General features: G+C 39.6%; 1 pseudogene; it reads left to right on the top strand.

Annotated features, from left to right (window-relative positions):
• Window positions 1-393: 393 nt before the first annotated feature.
• Window positions 394-4400, top strand: LOC123815474 (annotated as a pseudogene).
• Window positions 4401-24822: the final 20422 nt, after the last annotated feature.

Raw genomic sequence — 24822 nt, 5'->3', positions numbered from 1 at the left:
TACTATATGGAGTCATGTCTTGTAAACCAGTGGACTGTACCTGAGCTTTCTCTGTGTAAAAATGTGGTTAGTGGGTTCATTGTGGAAGCAAGGAAACTACTTTTAGTTTTTAAGTAGAACTGAATTAAAATATTATTTTATTTCCAGAAAGAAAAGTAATGCTTTGAATTCTGATCAATACTGAAGACTTTTAGTTCTACCAAATAAAAGACATTTCCTATCTAATCACAGCTCTTGCTTTGTTGCCAAGAAGGACACTCACGTTTACCAAGTGCTATCCTTGAGGTAGATCTATTTATATTTTGAATCTCTGAGAAACACTATGAATAAAGTGAAGATTTACATTCTTGCTCTTCCTGAATTCCTGAAAGCGGCCAGAGGTGACCTCTGAAGATGGTTTGCTATTCAATTAACATAGAAAACCCCACAAAATCCTGCAAATCAAGAGGTTCAAATCTTCATGTTTACTTTAAGAACATCATGAAACTGCCCAGGCCATCAAGGGTATGCATATTTGAAAAGCCACCAAGTACCTGAAAGATGTCACTTTAAAGAAGCAATGGGTTCCGTTCCATCTGTACAATGGTGGAGTTGGTAGGAGTGCCCAGGCCAAACAGTGGGGCCGGACACAGGGTCAGCAGCTCAAAAAGAGTGCTGAGTTATTGCTGCACATGCTTAAAAATGCAGAGAGTAATGCTGAACATAAGGGTTTAGATGTAGATTCTCTGATCATTGAGTACATCCAGGTGAACAAGGCTCCCAAGATGTGGCATAGAACTTACAGAGCTCATGAGTGGATTAGCCCATACATGAGTTCTCCCTGCCACCCTGAGATGATCCTCACTGAAAAAGAGCGGATTGCTCCTAAACCGGAACAGGAAGTTGCACAGAAGGAACAGATGTCACAGAAGAAACTAAAAAATCAAAACTTTATGGTCTGGGAGCAAATTCAGCATAAAATAAATACTAATAAAAGTAAAAAAAAGAAATACATTCTTTTCCTGAGAAACCTGAGTCTTAATTTAGGTAACACTCCCAAGGCCATTCAGCCACCCAGTGGAGGAGCTGGGATTTGAACCCAGGTATTAGGGATGCCAAAGGTCAACTAAATAGAACTGCTCTAATAGAACTGTTCTAATATTCCAGAAACCCATTTCCTAAAATTTGGTGTGTATCAGACAAGGAAGGAACAAAATTAAGGCTGCAAGTTGGACTTGGAGTGTTTTTAAAAAGGATTTTGTTTATTTATCTTTAGAAAGAGGGGAAGGGAGGGAGAAAAACATCAGTGTATGGTTGCCTGTCATGATCCCCCTCCCAGGGATCCAGCCCACAACCCAGATGTGTGCCCTGACTGGGAATTGAACCGGCAAACCTTTGGTTCGCAGGCTGGCACTCAATCTACTGAGCCGCACCAGCCAGGGCTGGACTCAGAGTGTTTATACAGATATTTATTGACCATGGACTCTATGCCACTGAGAGGAACAAAAAGGTCAGTGTAGCAGTGTTAGTGTTGAGAGGGCCCAGGTCACAGAATAATGTTAGAGAGGTAAACTTGGAGTCCTGCCAGGAAAATGACTCAGGAGGTCCTGGCTTAGGCTAATCAGGAAAAGGTTGGCACCTGTAGCAGTACACCCAATGAGTTAAGACCTCTGGAAGTCACAAGGGAGGGCTAGGAAGGAAGGTGAGCTTTCGGCACAGAACAGAGCCACAAAGGTATGCAGGTTGGAGGGGTTAGCTTCAGTGAGCAGGTCAGCATCCTCCTGTCCCCATACAAGCCGTTTCTTCATCCCTAATATCTCTGTGATGTTAGAGCAGGCTCTGGAAACTGGTCTTCCTGTCGCTTAACTGGTTTCATTTTACTCAAGTTTGCCATTGTGATTTTCCAAAATACTGATCTGAGAACATCACTACCCAGCTTTTGGGATAAAATTAATAGTCCTTAGGTAAAAACATCAGCTCCTTGGTGATTTGGGGTCTGCCTGCCTCTCACTGTGTGACTCTCCAACTCCCCCAACCTACAGAATTCAAACTCCACCTTGTTCTATGGGATTCCATAAAGACTGGCTGCACTCACCGATAACTGACAAGATTATGTCAACAATCTTTTTAGTTCTAAGAATGCCCAAAAGAAATGCAAACCCTATTTTTGGTAACAGGTACAACAGATCTGTATTTTTCTCCCGTACCTCCCTCTGGAGCAAGCATGAGTTCAAGCCCAATGACAAGGCTGTGTGTGAGTTCCGTGGCAGTCCCACTTTCATTAGATCTGTTTGCCTTCATTTATGGAGACATATCCTTAAAACCATGGCTTTAGAATAAGAGCTGCTTGGAGAGTTTCTTTTGTGTGAAGATGTGGCTATGAGCTATATTGAGCTGTGTTCCCTTCTGGGGAGGGGCAATGGGTTCTGATCACCTTTATCTGCTCCCTCGGTCTTCCTTATTTCTGGTTATTAGCTGCTAGTATCTCAATTGTTTTGTGAAGGGGACATTTCTGAGGAAGAAAGCAGCATTCATTAAATGGAGAGCCCAGGAGGCAGAAGGTGTGGCAGAAAATATGGAAGGATTTTTGAGCTATGAATGCAGGGTCATCAAGAGGTTGTGGGATTAACTGGAAGAGAAGCATGTTGTTTGAATGACTGGTGATGTTTCGGTGTCCTCCCTGCTCAGGTGAATACTGGAGGGGTCTGCTTTGTCCAGTCAGAGGACAAAGGACGAAGCTTCTTGTCCAATCTGCTCAAACACATATTGTACTTTAATGCCCCCAAAGATTACAGAATGACCATTACATTCAGCATTCTACTATATTTTCATAATCAATGGGCCTAAGTACCTATATGAAGGATGAGTGGAAATAACAGTATTTTAAAGCAATTAGTTGGGGTAATAGAAATGCCCATAGGAATGAAAGTAAAATCAGTTATGTTAATGCCTGGTCATTCACAGCCATTTTCCTTGAGATAATGTCAAATACTATTTACCAGAACACTTGTGGGTAAAGGGAAACATTACAGGAAAATGCATTCAATATTTTACCCCATACTAATCCTGTATTAACTAATACTGAACCTGAAAGCAAGCGATGTTAGGCCCAGGTACCTCTGACTTATTAATATCCTTGATCACATGGTGCCTCTGAGAACTTCACCAAGTTCTATGATCCTGGGAGGCTTCAGAAATATCCAGGCCTGAGTGGGCTAGGTTGTAGGAAAGACACACTTTTTGAGCTCTGTCTGTTCCTGGTTTTCTGTATCCTCCATAATGGGGCTGTCAACTGCCCTTCTCCCACATGCTTCTCTGTGTTTCTCCTTGTCTCTTTCTTTAGTTGGGTGCAAAGGGTGAGATAATTTGCCTCCCATGCAGACTTCAGAGGCTATAGTTGTCTGAGTAATATTGGTGACATTGCTTTGGGATTCTCTGTTGCATTTTGATGTGGAGGTTGCTGGCTCAATCTCTGCTCTTCAAAGGGGATTTGACTAGGCAAGGCTGCTGTAAAAATAACCACTGGTATACTAACAACACATTTTGTATAATAAAGGTCAGGGGTTTTATTCCATTTGAGATTAGCCCAAGAAAAAAGGAGGTTAGGAGTAACCCCAAGAGAGGCATTTTCAATGTTCCTGCCATTTTAGTGACTTAGACCTTTTGATTGTCTAGTAAAGCATCAGTGAGATGCTGTGGAACGAAATGGGTTTTACAGCTGGATGGAACTGGATTCCAATTCCAGACTTAGTGACCCACAAACACAATGTGGAGGCCAGTCCCTCATCCACCAGAATCTGGGGTGGGTAGGTTTATGGATGTCAAGTGTAGGTCACTCAAGAAAGCTGACCACCTTAATTTCCATCCACTGAGACATATCCTATTTCCACGTCCCTTCCTGAGATCTTTTCCCCCAGCTGCCTAGTGGAGGGACAGAATCCAGACCCCCCAGTGGAGACTCCCATGAGGGCAGTGCCCACTCTGTATCCCCAGATCCTGGCCTGCTGCACAAACAAATGATTGAAACGGACTGGGGTCTAGGATCAGGCCAAGATTGTGCTGGCATTTATGGTAGTACATGAAGATTTTTTTTTAGCTGTTTCATCCTAATTAAGACTGTGTTTAATTGAAATTCACAGCCTCCCAAACACATCTCACCACCTCTACTTCTCTTTTGCTGGTTCCTTGCAAATCCCGGCATCACTTTTGTTCTTGGCAGCTCTGTGTCTGGTGGAAATGGGCCCGGCTCAGCCTCCCCCTACCTCTAACCTGGGTAATTACTTCAGTCCAAGCTGCAGCTCATTACCTCTCTGCAGGTGTTAAGTGAAGCAGAGCTGACCTCTTACGAGTTTATTAGTCAGATGATAACGAAAACTGTGGACTTGGATTTCAGGGGCCTCTGTGACAGCGCTGTGGACTAGATGTTTCTCTGTTAGAATAGTTTTACATCATCATGTTTAAGAAATAAAACAATAACAACCTGTCATGTCTTGGATCTCACCCTATAGGATGTCTTCATGCCAAACTTTCCCTTGACATGGTACTACTGACTTGTATTTAGGAATCAAGTGAGAAATAACCCTTAAACTTGTTTTGGGGTTTGCTCTAAGGTTATTATTGACAGCCATGCTCATTACATAACATAGGACCCTCCTTCTGAAACCCCTTAGGGGTGTCAAGCTCATTTTCATCAAACTCATCAAACTCATTTGATATGACCGGGGGTCACATCAGCCTCGAGGTTGCCATCAAAGGGCCGCATGTAAATTTAGGACTGTACAAATGTAACTACTCCTTAACAGTTAAGCGAGTGCTCAGCGCTGTGCTGGGTAGAAACAAGGTGCCAGGCCAGATAAAACAAGGTGGAGGGCCGGATTCCATCTGCGGGCCTTGTGTTTGCCACCTGTGCCTTAGAGAAAATCTTTGTGGTTTTCAGTTGCACTCCAAAGCAGCTGTGGTGGAGAGGGACAGCACAGTCCAATGGGAAGGGGCAGGTCTTGGAATTTCATCCTTACCACTTTTTAGCTCTGAAAACTTGGCCCTCTCTTTTACTTTGAAACACTGAGGATGTACTTATTATTTGCTTACTAATACTAATACTTAGTTTGCAGATTTGTTGTGAGGATTAGGTGAGACAATACATGAAGAGACTTGGTTCTTAACTGTGCTCAATAAATGCTCATTGCCACTGTAGTTTGTTTCTATGTAGAGACATGAAATTCTTATAGCTAATCATCTTTGCTTCTTCTAGTTAGATGATGGGAGGTTACAGAAGCAGAATTTGTGGCCTCCTTCCAGCAAGCATGGGTTTTGTGTAACAAATCTTACTCCTGGTTCTCCCTCACTTCATTGTTTATTTGGTTGAGGGGTTTTATAGTTTCATCTTTTTAATTAATTAGTTATAATATATTATAACTGAAATATTGTATATCTTTCATACCTGCCTCAAATCCTGTTTGGAACAAGCTAGGATAGCAATGTTCTAATACATAATAAAAGAGAAAAAATACCCTGACAGCCTCTGGCATTTTAATTTTCAGTGCTCAATTTTTAAATATTGAAAGAAAAAATCATATGGAGGCTACCAAAATAATAATGTCCACTCTTTAAAAATGGAATGTATCTTTTGGAAATCAACTCTTTATCAGATATATGGCTTGCAAATATTTTCTCCCTTTCTTCAGGTTGCCTTTTCACTGTATTTACTATTTCCTTTGATATGCAGAAGATTTTTAATTCACCATAGGGCCACTTGTCTATTTTTTGCTTGTGTCATTTGTGCTTTTTTAACAACCAAATTAAAAATGGCAAAAGACTTGAACAGGCATTTCTCTTAAGACATATAAATGGCCAACAGGTATATAACAAGATGTTCAAAGTCACTAGTCAACAGAGAAATGCAAATCAAAACCTCAATGATGGTGAAAAATTGAAAGCTTTTCCTCTAAATCAAAAACAGGACAAGGATGCCACTCTCACACTCTTATTCTGAAGTCCTAGCCAGAGCAATCTGGGAAGAGGAAGAAATAAAAGGCAACCAAATTGGGAAGGAAGAAGTAAAAGTGTCACTTTTTGCAGGTGAAATGATTATCTCTATAGACAACCCTAAAGACTCCACCAAAATACTATCAGAAACAATAAACAAATGCCATGAAGTTGCAGGATACAAACTTAATGTACAGCAATCCACTGCTTTTCTGTCCTAACAATGAAACCTCAGAAAAAGAAATGAATTTTTTGGTTGCAATTACAACTAAAAGAATAAAATACCTAGGAATAAACTTAACAAAGGATGTGAAAGACCTGTATACTAAAAACTACAAAGCATTATTTAAAAAGATTGAAATAGACCTAATAAAATAAAAAGATAATCTGTATTCATGGATTGGAAGAATCAACATAGTTAAAATGGGCATATTACCCAAAAATTTAAGAATAAAATTACCATATAACCCAGCAACCCAGTGTAGATTTAATGCAATCCCCATCAAAATCCCAATGGCATTTGTTTAAAGAAGTAGAACAAAAAATCATATTCATATGAAACCACTAAAGACCCTGAATAGCCAAAGCAATTCTGAGAAAAAAGAACAAATCCAGAGGTATAACACCTGGATTGAAATTATAATACAGAGCTATGATAGTCAAAACAGCATGACATTGGCAGAGAAACAGATACACAGACCAATGAAACAGAATTGAGAACCCAGAGATAAAACCACATGTATTTTCTCACAAAGGAGCCAAGCACACAATGAAAAATAGAAAGCCTCTTCAATAAATGGTTCTGGGAAAGTTGGAAAGCCACATGCAAAAGAATGAAACTAGATTACAGTTTGTCCCTACATACAAAAATTCAAAATGGATCAAAGACCTAAATATAAGATCTGAAACAATAAATTATGTAGAAGAAAACATAGGTACTAAATATGTGGACCTTGATCATTGTGAAAATTTTATGAATTTGACCCCAAAAGCAAGGAAAGTAAAGGCAAAATAAATGAATGGAACTATATCAAACTAAAAACCTTCTGCACTACGAAAGAAACTGACAACAAAACAAAAAAGGCAACCAACCAATGATATTTGCAAACAACCTATGACATTTGCAAACGAGCTCTGACAAGGGGTTAATATCCAACATATATAAGGAAATCATACAACTCAACACCAAACAAATCCAATTAAAAAATGGGCAGAGGACCTGAACAGATACCTCTCCCAAGAAGACATACAAACGGCCAACACACACATGAAAAGGTGTTCAACTTCGCTAGCTATTAAGGCAATGCAAACCAAAACTACAATGAGATACCACCTCACACCTGTTAGAATGGCTGTTATCAACAAGACAAGTAATAATAAGTGTTGGAGACGTTACAGAGAAATAGAAACCCTCATTCTCTGCTGGTGGGAATGTAAACCAGTATAGCCACTATGGGAAACAGTATGGCAGTTCCTCAAAAAATTAAGAATAAAATTACCATACAAACCAGCAACCCCTCTTCTGAGTGTCTACCTGAAAAACTCAAAAGCATTTATTTGAAAAGATATATGCACCTCTATGTACACTGCAGCATTATTCACAGTGGCTGAGACATGGAGACAACCAAAGTGTCCTTTGCTAGAGGATTGGATAAAAAAAATGTGGTACATATAAACAATGGAATACTACTCAGCCATAAGAAAAGATGAAATACTGCCATTTGTGAAAACATGGATGAACCTTGAGAATATTATGCCAAGAAAAACGAGTCAGAAAAGCCAAGAATTATACGATTTCTCTCATATGTGGAATATAAAACTGAAACTCATGAACAACAGACATCGGTATGGTGGTTAACCATGGGAAGGGAGGTGGGGGTGTAGTAAAGGGTAAAGGGGACTAAATGTATGGTGATGGAGGATGATTTGACTTTGGGTGGTGGACACACAATGCAATATGCAGATCGTGTATCATACAAATGTACATTTGAAACCTATATGATTCTGTTAACCAATGTAACCCCAATAAATTTAATTAAAAACCTTCAATGACATGTTACCTCACACTTGTTAAGATGGTTGTTATATTTTTTAAAAAGACAGTAAGTGTTAGTGAGGATGTGTAAAAATGGAACCCTTGTTTACTGTTAGTTTCAAAAATAGTATAGACACTATGGAAAACAATATGGAGTTTCCTCAAAAAAAAAAAAAAGAACTACCATATGATCCAGCAATCTCACTTCAGGGTATTTATCCAAAAGAATTGAAATTGAGATCTCAAAGAAATATCTGCTCTCCTGATGCAGACCCCAGCTTGTGGGGTCCATGATGTTGTGGATGGGGGAGAGACATTCACACAGACTACCAAGTCCTATGGAGGACAAGGGCAGGAGGCTTTGCTTTCAAAGGGAGCAAAAAGCTGTGGCCTCCGCCATGACAGCTTTTTATTTCTTTTCTTGGCACATTACGTGATGGTCCTCATTTATTATGCACAGGTTGGCTTTTGGTGGTTACCTTATACAGAAAACAGAGTCAATGCCACTACATCACAGAAGAAGGAAGTTTGCAAATGAAAAGGGAAGAGTAGTTGGACTGGTTACACTCATCCTTGGAAGGTTTAGCATGGATTTTAGGAAGTTACAATAAGCACTTGCTGTCTCAATTCAGGGTAAGGGAGTTTTTAGCAAAAAGCAAGACTCAAAGTGGCCTAGGCACATTGTAGGCCTGATTCCCCATGGGAGAACCTATCTATGGGCATGAGTCCTGTGCATCTCTGAGTGACAGCTGGACCCACACCATGCAGAATGGTCTCCTACACTCTCCTACATTCACTCAAGCACTATTCACAGTAGCCAAAATGCAGAAACAGCCTAAATACCCATCTATGGATGAACAGATGAAGAAAATGTGATATATGCATACAATGGAGAGTTAAAAAGAAGGAAATCGTGCAATGTGTGACAACAGGGATGAATACTGAGAACTAAGTGTATTAAGCCAGTCACAGAAGGACAAATACTGCACGACTCCACTGATATGAAGAATCCATAACAGTCAAACTCAGAGAAGGAGAGAGCAGAACAGAGGTTGCCAGGGCCAGGGCAGGGGTGGGGGGATGTTGGAGGGAAAATGGGGAGCTGGTAATGAAGCAATTTAAGCTTTGTTATGCAAGATGAGTAAATTCTAGAGATCTGCTCTACAATGCAGCACTTATAGATTATAAAACTGTTTAACACTCAAAAATCTGTTAAGTGGGTCAATGTCTTATTAAGTGTTCTTACCACACAATAAATTTTAAAAAGAAGATATAACATTTGCTTTTTTCACATTTTTTAATTTTAATTTTTACATTATTATTTTATGTTGTATTTTTTCCATTATCATTTACCCCCCGCCATTCCCTCTTCCACCTGCACTCACTCCCCTCCTTCCTGAAATCAAAACACTGTTGTTGGTGTCCATGAGTTCTTTCTCTTTTTTTCTTTTTTGTAGGATCCTTACAATCCCCTCCCTGACCCCCACCCCCAAATGTCAGCTTGCTCTCTATTTATAAGTCTGTCTCTATTTTGCTTGTTAGTTCATTTTGTTAATTAGATTCCACATATGATGAAAATCATATGGTATTTGCCTTTCTCGGATTGACTTATTTCATTTAGCATAATGTTCTCCAGGACCATCCATGTTGTCACAAAGGATAAAATTTTCTTCTCTTTTTACAGCCAAGTATTATTTGCTATTTATTTCCTCTCTCCCACTAGGGGGTTCAGGAGTGGCTGTATGTCCCTGTTTTTTCCCTTAAGGTTCCCGTCCCCCTTGGAAATATTATTTGGCATACATTAAGCCAAATGTCAATGTTTTCAAATGAAGACTATTTGGCTTCCAATCCTCTTCATCCATTCTCTTTTCCCTCTTTTGTGGGTTAGACTCCCTTCACATACTACAGTGGTTACAATTCCATCCTGTTAGATTCCAAGGACTCTCCCAGTTTTCGAGGTCAGTGAGAGGTGTGGGCATGTCCCTTAACTTCTCTGAGCTCACCTTCTTTAATTTCAGCAGTTCACCTATAAAATGGAGAGGATCATTTCTTTCTCATAGACTATTTGCATTAAAGGCAACAATGTGTTTGAGACCATTTGGCAGGTGCTCAGTAAATGTTATTTGCCTTTCTCTTAGTTTCCAAAACCTGGAGGAACCCAATTTTAGAATTTTATACTGAGGTTGTTTGAAACACCTGTTCATCCTTACTGGCTCTCACCTCATTATTGGGTAAGCACAGTACATTTCCAACACTAATACTCTGAATCAGTTCCCATTATACTAAGCTGGTTTCTGCTGAAATTGGATGATTATAAATTGTATTTCAAATAAGGGGTACATCAGCTTGGTCATCTTTTGGCTATATAGATATTTTCGAAGATGGCACTTTTATTATGGAAGCATGGCTCCAGATTGGGGTCTATTCAGCCCAGAAGGTTATCTCTGATGGACACAAGGAGATTTATAGCCTTGTACTTACTATCTTGAATCTATAATGCCAAACTCTTTCACTATAATATTAAGAATAACTAGTATAAACTGTACTTGAACAACAATTAAAAAAATAGCTAGTATAGAATACTTAGCCAGGCACCATGCTAAATTTATGAACTTTATATGTACTACCTCATTTAGCCCTTATATGAGTTTTCTATTGTTACATAACAAATTTCTATAGCAGCTTAAAACAACAAACATGTATTATCTCCCCCTTTTTATGGGTTAGGTAGGATTCCAGGCGCAGCTTAGATGGTTCCCCTATTCAGGACTTTATAAGGCTGCACTCAAGGTATTGGCTAGGCTGCCTTCCTATCTGAAAGCTTGACTGGGGGAGAATTCACTTCAAATTACTCCCAAATTGTTTGTCAGAATTCATGTCCTTGTAGTGGTAGAACTAAGGTCCCTGTTTTCTTGCTGGCTGTCACGCAGGGACTCTTCAAGATCCTAGGGGCCACCCTCTAGCTCCTGTCATGGCCTCTCCTCTAATAACAGGACAGCTTAATTCTTTAAAATGAGCAACAGAATCTCTAGCCTCACTTGGCTAAGATGGAGTCTCCTATAACGTAATGCAATCATGCGAGTAGTCATCCCATTACTTTGCCATATTCTGTTTGATAGAAGCAAGTTGCTGTTTCCACCTCACTCAAGGGAAGGGATTATGCGGGGGCATGGATACCAGGGAGTGGGGATCATGGACCCATCTGAGAATTCTGCTTGCCATACTTCTTATCACAACACTGTAAGGAAGGAGTTTTTATGATACCCATTGTATGTGTCAGGCACTGAGGCTTCCATACTTGCCAAGGTTGCTCAGTGATCTGGCATGCAAGCCTAAACAATAGGCTTCAGAGTCTATGTTCTTCAAACAGTATGAGGAAGACAGTTCTTGTATTTTTCCTAAAACTGCCTCCTTCAATCTCCAGCTGTGATGCTCCTATGAGCACCCAGACTATAATATGAGATTTGAGGAGCATCTGAATGTACATGATTCATAATCAAAGATTACATAGAGCTGGAAATGATCTTAAACACATTGTCCACATCCCTCAGTTTTGTGCATGAAGAAATAGGAGATCAAGAAGGAAAAGGATTTGCTTAAAGTCACAGAGAACTAGTAAATATCAGAGCCAGTATGGACAACAGATACAATGGACATACCTTTCTTTTCTTTCTTCCTTACTTTCTGTCCTTCTTTTCTCTTTCCATCCCTTTCTTTTTCCTTTTATTTTCCTAAACATCATCCATTGCCCTCTCCATTCATTTGGCAACAAGACCTCAATTTTCCTTTGGATGACACCTCTTCTTGCCTCTCTGCCCCTGTAATTAGGTTGAGCTAATCCTTCCTAGGGATCTGGACTATAACCACATAGTCCAGGCTTGGCCAATTAGAGAACTGCATCTTCATGACCACAGGGATGCTGAAAAGTAGGCATATAACCCAAGCCGGGTCAACAAGAGTCATTGAGAATTTGCCTTAAAGCTTCTCCTGAGATTATTGAGAAAGACATGCTCTTTTCCTGGTAGGATTGCTAAAGACCTAGGATGGGAGTCAGGAGCTGCTGGTGCCCATCCTTGCCATCATATATGGACAGTCACCTTGACAATAAAGCCAACACAGAGGAAAGTATGTAGAGATTCCTGATGTTGATAAGAGCCCTGATTGAGCCACACCTGAACTAGCACAACCCCTGGAATCTGAAGAGACAAAAACTGATCATTTTTTAAGCCAACACATTATTGTACCTCTCCTTAACCTAGTTTGAGACGGCTTCTGACACCACCAACTAAAAGAATCACAACTGATGTAGTCTCTTGACTTTTATTGTTATGTTCTACCCCTTGCAATTCTGATTTAAAAATATTGACAGAGATTTCAGATCCCCATTACTTTCTCTAAGAAGGTTAGATCTTTCCATCCTATCTCCTTAGTCATCTTAGTCACCACTTGCTGTATAGTCTGAATATAACAGGACTTTCTTTACATCCCATTAAAAGCTATAACTCACTGAGATGTTCCAGTGTGTCAGAAAGATGCTTGGGTGAATTCATACTTTTTCCTCCAAAGGGAGATACTTTGAGATACTTTACCTCCAAAGGGAGACAAACTATTGGGCAGATGTCTTCTAGAAACAAAGTGTATAGTAATTACTGAATTCCTTTCCAGGTCTCAGCTACTAGCTACATGTCTTTCATTTTCACAAGTACAAAATGAACTGTTTTTCCTTAAGTATGTTACCTGCATTTGACATGAGTAGCCTCAGCTCTGTGTCTTGTCCAAAATGGTTATCTACAAAATTGGAGTGAAAGGTCAGGATTCTCCCTGGCAGCTGTGTTTTCAAAGGATAAGGCATAAAGCCAGAGAAGGAGGCCATTCCCTTCACAAATCACCATGAAAGAACAAAGGCATAGAAAGCAATGAATTGTCTTAGGTTTTTATTGAACAAAATTGCTTTGGGACTTGATGATCTAATTCCTGCACTTAAGGGCTGCCGTCAATCAACATTATCTGAGAAAGGAAAGCATAAGCTTTATGTCTGCAGGTAATAAAATGATGATATGATATTAGCACATGGTACTGCAAGATGAATAGGCCCTGGAGCTAACACAAACTGGGTTCAAGTCCTGCTTATGCTAATTACCAGCTGTTTACTCTTAGTGAATTTATTTAATTTATGTAAGCCCTCATAAAAAGAGATAATACTTATTTCACAAGTTATTTGGGCAAACCTTTAAGGTATGAATCAGTTTTGAAACTCAAATTACTCTGACTTTGATGAATAAGCCCTTAACTATTTCTAGTCTATAAGGATATTGCTATGCTTCAGAAACAGCCAGATTATCCTATTTCTGGGTAAGACTGGGTGAATGCTCAACATCCTGCCTCTCATACTGAATAGAGCTACAAAACCTGGTACATGTATAGATCAGTTTTTGAGAACTAAAAAGTAACAGGCAGGTTGGAGTAAAGACTAAAATTTGAAGCACTACAGAATCATCAGTAAGTTTAGCATCATTCCCTCTCATGTCCTCTGGCCTAGACTCAAAGTAACCCCCAAACCAAGACGTGGGCATCAGTGAAGACAGAAAGCTCCAGGAAAAGTCCTTCAGCTCAGGTTCTTGGGACAGAAGAGGGGTATCCTCATAGTAACAGCACCAGCAGGGAGCCTAAAATTATTGAGAAACTGAAGAAGCTATGGTCCCAATAAGGTGAGGGAAAAACTTGTTCTTTTTCTTTCTGTCCTCATACTGCTTGACCCCATATTCAGGGGTGTTCAGAACCAAAATGACTAGAACCAAGGTAGAAGGTCTCCATGACCAAATGTCTCCATGATGTTGTTTGAACCATGGGGCTCATCCCTGAGCTGCACCTGTCATGGATCTGGTTCTGTGCAGTGAAACAGACCATCAGCTGGACTCCAGACTGAGTAGTGGGTGGCTCAGGCAAGGGCCAAATCCATAGAGCACTGCAAAAGCATTGAAAGTGGAGGAGGCATTGAAACTACAATCTAGAAAAGGGCAGTAGAAATTTGTGGTCTCAACCCAATGGAGTCAATCGTCCACTGAAGCAAGATTTAAACATTTAGTCTTGCACTATAATATGAGGATGCAATCCAAAATTACTTACTATGTGAAGAATCAGGAAATATTGACTTTTCATGGGAAAAAGCAATCCAACAAATGCCAACACCCAGATGATACAAATGCTGGAATGATCTGAACACAACATTAAAACATCTATGACAGAAATGCTCCAATAGGCACATACTTTTAAAGTGAATGAAAATATTAAAGATTTCAGTAAAGAAACTTTGAGTCCCAGCCAGAAGCTCTGAAGGAGAATCAAGCAGAAATTTTAGAACTGAAAATACAATCACAAAAATTTAAAAAGCGTACTGAAGGATCCAATAGCAGAATAAAAATAATATAAGAAAGTCAGTATATTAAGACAGGTCAGTAGAAATTAAAATTAACCAATATGAACAACAGAGAGACAAGATTTTTAAAAGCTGAACCCAGTCTCAGAGATAATACTAAAAGGTATAACAGCCATGTTCTGAAGAGTGCAGAGAGTAAAACATATTTCAAATAATAATTGCTGAAACCTTCCCCTTAAACCTCATAAACCTACAGAACCACAATAGAATAAACCCCAAAACTTCATCTCCAGATATATTATAATCAAACTTCAGAAAACTAAAGATAGAGAAAATCTTAAATGGAGACAAAGGTAGGGAAAGTGCAATATCTATAAGGCAACAACAACTTGAGTGACTAAATTTCTCATCAGAAACTATGGAGGCTGAAAGAAAGCAAGATATTTTTAATGTGGAAGAAAAAAACTGTCCACTCAGAATTTCATATACAGAGAAAATAATCCTTTAAGAATGAAGGTGAAATATAGACATTCTTTTTTTAACTTTCTTTATTTTTTAATTTTTCAATAACAGCTGACAGTCAATATTATTTTATATTAGCTGCAGGTGTACAGCATAGTGGTTAGACCTTTATATAATTTATGAAGTGATCCCCACCCCTGATAAGTATAGCATTCACTTGGCACCATACAAAATTTATCTGAAGAAAAAATAAGAGAGTTTGTTGCCAGCAGATCTTCCCAAAGAGAATTGATAAAGGAAATTCTTCGGGCTAAGAGAAACTATACCAGGAAGAAATTTGGAAGCTTGGTAGCTGAAGGTAGAACAACTTAAATGGTAAATTGCTAAGCAAATATAATAAACTCCTTTCCTCTTGAATTCTTGCAAATAGACTTATTAAAAGCAAATATAACATTGAGTCAGGGAATTTTTAATGCATATTTACATATATATTACATATTACACCATGGTGGTAATATTTCTATATTCCACTGGAAGTGATAAGAACTGACTCTAAATAGACTTGTGAGAAGTAGGGCAGTGTTAGGCCAACCATTACAAAATACATGTATACAAGAAACGTAGTCAAAACCACAACTTGTAAACTACAATAAGATTCGAAAAAAGGTTCCAAGATTCAAAGGAAATTGTGAGAAAAATGACAAAATATCTTGTCCTAATGAAAATAAAAGAAAGTGTATGACAGTTTGTGGAATGGCAACAGAGTAGTGCTTGGAGGAAAATTTATTAGCATCAAATGCTTACATTAAAAAAGAAAATAGGTCTCTAATCAACAGTCTAAGCCTCCACTTTAAGAAACTGAAAATAATGAGCTAAAAATCTATCCCAAAGCAAAGAGAATAATGTTATTATATTTGCTTTCAACAACAAAATGATTAAAAGAAAAGTGGACTTGAGAATAGAAAAAGCGTATGTAAAATCAATAAAGCCAAAAGATACTGGTTCTTTGAAAAAAGTAAACAAATTCGATAAAGTTTCAACAAGACTGAAAAAGAAAAATGTGAGAAAACACAAATTACCAATGTTAGGAATGCAGGATGGAATAATATTATCCCACGGTCATTAAAAGGCTAACATGGAAACTCTACAATCAACTCTATACACATAAATGCAAAACAAATGTTTAGATAAAATGGACAAATTTCTTAAAATGTAAAAACTGCCAAACTCACCAAGACAAAATGAGTAACCTGAATGGACATAGATATATGAAAGAAATTGGATTCATAGTTTTAAAAAAGGCTCCTAAAAATAATCTTTTGACAAATAAAATAATTTAAAAAGAAAGAATAAATTTGAAGGAATCATATCATCTAGTTTTAAGACTTAGTATAAACCATAGTAATCAACACAGTATGGAATGGGCAAAGGGATTGAAAGGCATAGATCAAGGTCAAGAATAGAGTTCAGAAATAGAATCATGGAGAAAGATGTAAAGGATGATGCTTTTGCTTCTAGAAACACTGTAGCAAGAGAAAAATGTTGCATGATCAATAGCAAACCTTTACAAATAACTACTTACCTAGAACTGCAATGTTACTCCATTTTATCTAGTTCAATTTTCCTAACAACACTAGACATTGTTCTTATTCTTATCCCCATTTTGCCAATAAAAGAAACCAAGACCGAAGTTAAATGGCTTGTCAAATTCATTGCTAGGAAGTGGAGCAACTGGTATTTGAACCAAGGTCTCATCAAATCCAAAGACTGGGCTTTGTGCCAAGCACAGTCTACTGCTTCTGGGGCTGCAGTATTGTGTGTGTGTGTGTGTGTGTGTGTGTGTGTGTGCACCCGCATGTGTGTGTGCTTATTTTAAACTCCTGCATGTAAACTAGGATGGTCTTGTCAATGATAAATACCATTTTTGCCATGTGATAGATGCTCATCTCACAACTGCCCTAGTCCATGAGAAATGCTGACTCTGGCTGAGAAAATTCTCCTATATTGATTTCCTGTGTTTTCTTTCTTTAATGCAGCTGTTAAATTTATTTAAACAATGTAATTCATCATGAGATGGCCAAACCTGAGTTTTACTGATGCAACAATTAATTAGTTGGCTGCCTTGTCCTGCCAAGTTTGTTCTAAATGAATAGCTGGCCAGGCACAGGGAGCCATGATACAAATATAGCAGACACATCAGACATACTGCTGACTTAAACCCGCTTGAGTTGTTACCAGGAGCAGGTCCCCTCTTGCCTCTGGGCTGACCAGTGACCGACACAGCATAGACAGCTATTGCTGGCACTACCTCTGCCAGCAGCAAAGTCGGTGGCTGGTCATTCCTGGTCTTTTCCAAGTTGGGTCCCTGGGCTCCATGAGAAAAGTTTCTGTGACCCAGTAAGTTTAAGGTTTGCCCTCCTACTGGAGTAAGGTTGTGATGTGGGTGAGTGAGTGGGGTCAGACTACTTGGGGCTCAGTGGTTGACCCTCACTAGCTGGGGCAATGGACCAGTCATCTTTTTAACAGCTTTATTAGGGTAGAATTTACATACCATATCATCCATTATAAGTGTACAATTCAATGACATTCAGTATATTTACAGAATTATACAACCATAACCATAATACAATTTAGAATATTTCCCTGACTCCAAAAAGAAACTTTATGCCCATTTGCAGTCACTCCCTAAGTTCTCCTCCTTCACCCATCTCTTAGACACCTACTAATCTACTTTTTTTTAAATAAATTTGCCTTTTTTGGAAAAAGGGGTTATTATGAATATTATTACTATGAATATTCATGTACAAGTTTTTGTAAGAACATGTTTTCAGTTTTCCTAGAAATAAAATTGCTGGTTCACATGGTAATGCTATATTTGAAATTTTGGGAATTTTAAATTCTCACACTATTTTTTGAAGTGGCTGCATCATTTTGCCTCTCTACTAGCAAAGTGTGAGGATTCCAATTTCTTGACATTCTTTTCAACACTTGTTATTGTCTATCTGTTTTATTTTACCCATTCTCATGAATGTGAAGTAACATCTTATTGTGGTTTTGATTTGCATTTCCCTGATAGCTAATAATGTTGAGCATCTTTTCATGTGCTTATTGATCATCTATATGTCATCTTTGGAGAAATGTTGATTTAAATCTTTTTGCCAATTTTTAAATCAGACTATTTGTTTTATTATTGATTTGTAAGAATTTTCTTCCTACTTTATTTTTTATTGCTTATTCTATTACAGTGCCCCAATATTTCTCCCATTATCCCCCTCCACCCAGCCCACCCCTCTCACCCACAGTCAACCCTCTCCATTGCCCATGCCCATGAGCCATTCATAAATGTTCTCTGACTGATTTGTAATAATTATTTATATATTCTGGATACAAGTTCCTATAGACCAGCTGTTTAAACCCTTAGCCCCTGTGTGTTTTCCCTCCAGGCTGCATATCAGTGTTTCATTCCAGGAAATATGTACTTCTGTTTTCATCTGGTCTGTGACTTTTTTGTTGTTCCCATCAGAAAAGAGATTTTTTTATTATTGTTGTTCTATTACAGTTGTCCCAATTTTCCCCTGTTGTTCTCCCCTGTCCTGCCCACCCTGTCCCTTCAACTCCCACAGCCAACCCCACCCTGTTGTCCATGTCCATAGGTCATTAATACATGTTCTTTAACTAGTCCCTTCCCCTTCTGTCCTCCCTTATCCCTCTGCCCCCTCCCCTCTGGTCAGTGTCAGTCTGTTCCTTTTTCCCATGCCTCTGGTTCTATTTTGCTCATTTGTTTGTTTTGTTCACTAGGTTCCACTTAGAGGTGAGATCACATGGTGTATGTCTTTTACAACCTGGCTTATTTCACTTAGCATAATACTCTCCAGTTTCATCCATGCTGTTGCGAAGCTTAAGAGTTCCTTCTTTCTTCCTGCTGTGTAGTATTCCACAGTGTAAATGTACCACAGGTTTTTTATCCACTCATTTACTGATGGGCACGTAGATTGCTTCCAGCACTTGACTATTGTAAATAATGCTGCAATGATTATAGGGGTGCATAGGTTCTTTTGAATGAGATTTGATATGATGTACTCTCTGCCTCGAGGGAGTAAGCCCCAGACACATCATACCTGACACAGAATCAGCTTTCCTCAAACTCAGACCTATCAGTTCTCACATTTGAAAGGCAAATTTCTCCTTTTCCACTTCCCATCCATTTGAAATACTTTCCTCATCCCACTTTCCTCCCAAAACTCTAAATTTGGAATAAAAATCCCAGATTCTCAAGCCCTCCTAAAAGGCATCAAAGTACATAAGAAAGGGACAAACTTGGGGTTTGACTGCTTTGCCTTTAAGTTCCCACTGTGCCACCTTCTAGCTGTGTGTCTCAAGGCAAGTTGTAACCCTTCTGAGCCTAATTTGCTTCAACTATCAAAGAGAAAATGGAACTTAAATTGGTGTTAAAATGAGGAAGAACATAAAAAACATGATTGGGAAATTAAATGATCACCTCATGTAATTCAGCTCCACAGTTTCTTAGATTCTTTAAGCATCAGTTCCATCTGTACAATGGGAGGGTTAATTCCTGTCTCACTGGCTTGTGGTAAAGACAAGGGATATTAGCAAGAAAAGATCCTGCTCAGAAGCTGGCATCCAATTAAGGACTGTGGCAGGGCATTGTCTTGAACTCCTGTTTTCCAGATATCTGCTTGCTAATACTCTGAGCTTCACTTTGTTGCTATGAGGCCAGAGGCAGCTTCCCCTCTCCATACTGCACTGTGCCACGTGCTCAGGAGAAGCTGGATACTGTGACTTCTTCAGCAGAAGGAAAAGCAGACCTTGAAGCATGCATTGAGAACACTGCACCTCCATGAGGAACTGCAGGGAAATCGCTGTGCACATACATAATTAGAGCTTCAAGAAAGCCTCATGATACAGATCCACTAGGAGTTGGTATCCCTGCCAGAGAAGAGGGACAACCTGAAGCCCTGTGGGGAGACTTCCATTAGTTATATTTTAAGGCTCTTTCTGAATAAACCAGGGCAATTATTTTTGCTGTTGCACTTAGTAATAGGTTCTAGCTTTCCTGACTTGGGGCAGTGATGGAAGGTCAGGGAGAGTAATACAAGTGCATTGAAAACTCTTTGCTATGTTTTTGCACTCTCTCTCTCTCTTCTTACATTTGGGACTTTTATTTGACTCCAACACCTGGTTCTTATGGGGAAAGTACTCTAGTGAATGAATACTCCAGTGAATGAGAAAGTGAAAAATCTGTAGGTGAAAAAATAACCCAAACTCTGTAACATGGCATCAAGGACCTTTATGATATGGCTGATGGATTTCCCTCCTGTAGTGCTTATAGCCTCATTTTCCTTGTCTGAGAAATGGGGATAAATCCACTGTCTCATAGGGCTATGATGCTGATGAAGTGGTTCAAAGTCTATAAAGTGATCAGCATGAGGTTGTCATACAGCAGGGTTTCTTGACCTCAGAAGTACTGGCTTTGAAAGGAAAGCTGTCTAGTGCACTGAAGGGTGCTTAGAAGCGTCCCTGTCTTTTATGCCCTAGATGCCTATATCACAACCCCCGCCTCCATTGTGATAACCAAAAATGTCTCTAGATATTGGGAAATATCCCCAGGCACACAATAAGTGCTCAGTAAGTGTTATCTTCATCATCTCCCACCACCTGCCTCTAAAACCCTCCACCTAAATCCAACAGCTTAAAATTCCCTAGACTGAGATGTCTTTTCTGACAGTCCTTGCTGCCTTTGCTTCCACCTCTCCTTCTGCCTGAAACTCCCCTTTGTGCTTTCTTTTCCTGAATACTACTGTATAACCTCCTCTGGGAAGCCTTCCCTTTTCTCTCCTTCACCCCAAAAGAGCCCATGGAGCATCTGTTTCATGTCCTAATTCATCCATTCTTCTGTTCTTAATTTAAAAAATAAATTACCATGTGTGGCACACAGTAGGCATGAAAGGACCACTTATTAGCACAGCATGTCACTCACTGTCTGTGTCTCTCTCCCACATGGGACTCTGATCCTTGAAGGTCAGAATTGCTAGCATATAGTAGGGGCTAGTTGAATATACAGTGCAGGGTGTGGGAAAGGGATAAGCCTTTGGTTGTCCACCTTCCCAGGAGGACAAAGAGAATGGCAACCCCAGGGTCAAGCTTTCTTTCTCCTGCTTTCATCTGATTCCCCAGGACACAGGGCAAGAAACAGCAGGACTTGCGTCAGTACCTCTAAACAAGACCCGCCCGCTCTGTAAATACATCATTAGAAACTCATTTACTGCCAAGCCACCAAAGCCGCATGAGGCAAAGAAAATAGGCTTGTTCATGACCATCTTTCTCTTGTTCCATTTGCTCTCTTTTTTTGTCTATTTTTTCTGCATGTTTTGCTGATTCTCTTCATTTCCAAATAATTCTTTTCACTGCTCCTTGCTGCCAAGTGCCAAACCATTGCACACAAGATCTGTGTTGTTCAAGGCTGGAAGAATGCCTCCATGATGCGCGCTCTCTGCAGTTTGCAGGGGTTTTAGTTCCAACTCCCGAGTCGCTGGAGTTCAGTCTTGTCCACATATTAACATCCAACGGTTGGACTTATTTTTTCTGTATTAAAAAAATGTACATAGAGCTTTTCAATACAGTATTAATAGCTTTCATTTCCCTAAGTTTTATGTCTTTCATTCACAATCCTATTCAGAACTATTGATCAGCTCTGGAAATAATTTTTAAATGTGTTTGTATTTTCCATTCACTCAAAAGTTTCTTAGTTTTTAACAGGGAGCTTTGTTCAGGGTCTCTGTGCTCTGGCTGCTGCACTTTGAGAAGAGGAAGGAGACAGAGATGAAGAGTGATTCCCGTGCCCACTGCATGCCAGGGCCCTGGGATGAAGTACACAGGAGCCCGCAATTACCACTGAAGAATCTGAGCACAGAGACCTGAAGGGATAGTGAAAATTCTTTTCAATCTGCCTACTGTAAAAGGAAATTTCAGTCCCCATCCTCCTAGGGCTGATTTGAGGATTAAATCTCACAAATCTATGTTTGCTCAGTCAGGTACCCAGGAAGTACTTTATAATTATTAGCTGGCATTATTATTCCCTCCTCCAAAATGCATCATCTTCTATCCCATTCCCTGGACTCTGCCTGCTATCAAGATTTCCAAATGATAACTTCTTTGAGGATTGGGTCCATGTTAGAACTTATCCAGCTTCAAGCATGCTGCCTGGCAGTGAGCTCAGCAAATGCTGGTGAAATTGCAGCTCTGGTTGAATAGATGATGTATTTGCAAATATCTTACCCTGCCTAAGCAGTACAATGCTTTAGGCTGTTACAAATACACCTCTAAAGACCCTAATAGATCAAGCTCTTAGCAGAAATATTAGACATGGTAGCAGGCAAGAGAGAAAACGTTTAAGGGTAGATGGAAATTTTTGTCTCCTCAAATTATATTACAAAGAGAATCATGTCTTCTTTGAAACTTCTATTTTTAAAGTTAGGTTTTCTATCATTTTGCTCTTCAATTGTTTTTTTAAATTGTTGTTCAAATACAGTTGTGTGCATTTTCCCCCACAACTCCCCTCCACCCCAGCCATCCCCACCTCCTTCCCCTGATCTCACCCCCTCCTTGGTTTTGTCCATGTGTCCTTTATGGTTGTTCCTGAAAACCTTCTCCCTTTTCCCCCCATTATCCTCTCCTACTTCCCCTCTGGTTATTGTCAGTTTGTTCTTAATTTCAATGTCTCTGGTTATATTTTGCTTGCTTGTTTGTTTTGTTGATTAGGTTCCACTTAAAGGTGAGATCATATGGTATTTGTCTTTCATTGCCTGAAACACCAATCCAAAAGAACCTATGCACCTCAGTGTTGATAGCAGCACAATCCACAGTAGCCAAAAGCTGGAAGCAACCTAAGTGCCCATCAGTAAATGAATAGATCAAAAAATTATGGTCTATTTATGGAATGGAATACTACACAGCAGAAAAAAAGAAGGAGGTCCTACCCTTTGCAACAGCATGGATGGAACTGGAGAGCATTATGCTAAGTAAATTCTATCTGTATGCTAGGCACTGTGATTGGAGCTTTTGTGGATAAAGGATGATTCCTATTAAGGGGAAATGGGGTTTATGTTAATAGAAATAACATTATCAGCAAGCACAAGTGGGTCTTCTCCCTTTAGATACCTGGGAGGTTTTTATCTCCTGGCTCCACGGTGGGATCTTGTTACTCATTCTGGCAAATGAGTTCTGGCAAATGAGTTGGGAGCACAAGTGTCCCAATTCATTTCTGAGTTGGACCATTCATTTGCCTAGTACGACCAGTTAGACTTTTTCTTCATCAGCCCAGCAACCAGTAACATTCAATGAGATGGTTTCTCCATCAACCTGAGGACCCTAAGTGATTAAAATGCACAGAGCTCTTCTGATTACAGTATGTGGAAGAAAGGAACATTTTTTAAGCCAATGAGTTTCTAGATTAGGAGCTGTTTGTCACTGCAGTATAACCTAGCCTATCCTGACTTATACGAAATAACCATATATTGGATTCTTGCTGTGAACAAGACACTGTTAATTGCATAACAAAAATTAGCACATTCAATCATTATAATAATCCCACAGAAAGATTATTCTGCATGTTTCTTCCTCTTTTTTAAAAATTGAGCTTTGACAGTTGACAGGCTCACACATATAGAAAGTAGAAGAGCCAGATAAACCCTGGGGGGCTAATTCCCAAGTTCTTGTTTTTTACTCCTGTGTTGTGCCATACTGCTGCCTCCCAAATAATTCAGTTACCATGTACAGGGGTAAAAATGAAGCCATCAGGAATAAGAGAGAGGGAGACATGATCCAGCTAGATAGGAAAGGCAATGGCTTCATGGGGGAAGTAGACTGGGAAGTTCTCCTTTGAAGCACAGGCAAGAGTCCGTCGCCCCAAGCTTCTAGCCTCTGGGTTGTCATGTCCTGTACAATCCCAACCCACTTTGAGTGTGGGCAGGACCTATGATGTGCCATAGGCAATATAACAGAGCCAGGGTGAAGGGATCTTACAGATGTTAATTAAGGTCTCAATGTTTTTTTTTAATTTAAGTTCATTAAAAGTGACATTATTCTGAGTAGGTGCAACTTAACAACCAGGTGAACCTCTTAAAGGTGAGATAGGGCCCTTCCTGATTTGAGTATCCCTTCTTGCCAGCTTGATGCAGTGAACAGACACATGGAGGAGTCCTATATGGCAGGGAACTATGGGTAGCCCCAAACCAACAGCCAGCAAAATACTGAGCCCTCAGTCCCATAGCTGAAAGAAAAGGAATTCTACCAACACCTGCATGAGTTGGGAAGTAGATTCTTCCTGGTCAGACCTCCACAGGAGAGCATAGCCAATGACAGATGTCCTTATAAGGGCAAAGCCTAGAGGGAGAAGACACTTTGATGGTAGCTTTGTGAGACACTGAGCAGAGGGCTTGACCAGGCTATGCCCGAACTTCTGACTAACAGAGACAGTGAGATAATAAATTCATGTTGTTTTAAGCCCCTAAATTGGTGATAATTTGCTCTGCAACAACAGAAAACTAAAACAGAGTCCAAGGTGGGAACATGGATGGAGGGACATGCTAAGAGGCATGATGAAGGATGAGAAAACAAAGGGCACACAGCTCAACACCTGCAGTGCAGCATGTGTGAAAGGAGAAGCTTGAGGCCTCCTCTGGGAAGACTTCTGATGGCAGAGGTCATCCACATGGAAGACCATGTGGTCAGAGGTCTTTTAGGTTCAAATAAGGAGGCTTTGTAGATTTGGGAACCTGGGATTGATGTGACATCAGCAATAGAGGTATATTTGAGGAAGACTGACCATGGAGTTGGGATGTGGAGTTTGGGATGTATAGTGGGTTGAAAAGTTGCCCCCAAAAAGATATGTCTAGGAATCTGTAAATATGACTGAATTTTGAAAAAAAGGGTTTTGCAGATATAATTAACTAAGCACCTCAAGATG

This window comes from Phyllostomus hastatus, unplaced genomic scaffold, assembly GCF_019186645.2.
Source record: "Phyllostomus hastatus isolate PE091 unplaced genomic scaffold, TTU_PhHast_1.1 phas_contig_173, whole genome shotgun sequence".
NCBI lineage: Eukaryota > Metazoa > Chordata > Mammalia > Chiroptera > Phyllostomidae > Phyllostomus > Phyllostomus hastatus.
Note: the sequence above shows the minus strand (reverse complement) of the source record. Positions and strands in the feature narration are given on the sequence as shown.